Source organism: Corythoichthys intestinalis, chromosome 7, assembly GCF_030265065.1.
Source record: "Corythoichthys intestinalis isolate RoL2023-P3 chromosome 7, ASM3026506v1, whole genome shotgun sequence".
In the NCBI taxonomy this organism is placed as follows: Eukaryota; Metazoa; Chordata; class Actinopteri; order Syngnathiformes; family Syngnathidae; genus Corythoichthys; species Corythoichthys intestinalis.
In genome coordinates this window covers 19,588,305-19,589,383 of record NC_080401.1, presented here as the reverse complement: position 1 = coordinate 19,589,383, position 1,079 = coordinate 19,588,305, and positions in this window count along the sequence as shown.

The window sequence follows — 1,079 nt, the reverse complement described above, 5'->3', positions numbered from 1 at the left end:
CGTATGAGTAACTGTGAATGTGTTGGTGCATTTTCACCATTTTTTAAAAAATAGTTATTATCAAGTTAATAAACAAATTATATACATAAATCTCATCACCTGTGTGCTTAGTATGTACATTTCAACATTTGACACTCTGATTGCAATTGATAAGTCAAGAAACAAATGTATTGTTATAGTCTGTGGACCCCCTGAAATAGCCTCGGCCACCCCCTGGCCACCCCAAGAATAAAAGTCTAGCTCCGCCACTGGTTAGATCTACCAGGAATTACCCGGGATGGACACTTTCAGACGACGTGTGCCATCTTGGCGACTCGGCTCTCTTTGTCGGGAAGGCCGGGATTTTATAACCCGGACATTATGTCATTTTTGGTTGGTATCGTGACAAAATAAACCACACATTTCCAAGATGAATGATGGACTGTCACTTCGTCAGTGCTATGATCCAGTAGCAATTTAATTTCGTGATGTTTTCAGTTTAGTTGAGCTATTTCTAGTTTGCCACGTTGATAATTGTGATGTTTACCGCTTTTTGTCTTACTGCGAAGAAAGACGAAATGGTACAAAGACCAGGACCCACTACGGCCCTTGAGGATCGGTTTGCCCACCCTTGGTCTAGCTGTTTTATCCAACGAGTCCGCAGCATGTGGAAAGCTATCAGATAATACTTTAAGACCAGAAATCACGGAGGTGAAATACATTAGAAAGTGGTGCGTCATTAATTATAACAATGAAGCATAACCAGGTGTCATCAGAGAGGTCGAAGGGCACAGTGTGAAAGTAAGTGTCTGCACTGCCATGATATAAGCAAGTTCCATTAGAAAAGTACACAGAATTATCTGTTGGTATCATGACTTGTACTGTAGGTAACATAATTTTTCTTTGATTAATTCAAAGACCTTCCTCAACTTGTCCACTCTGTCATGCCTTAGGCCCATCTTTACATATTCTGAGAAAATTAACAATTTTTCACAAGTTAGCAAAAAAAAGCAAGCTAAACGCACATCATCCTAATTGTTCATGAAAATATTAGGTTGTTTATTTCATGAAGGGAAAAAACGATTGCAATTGACATGAAA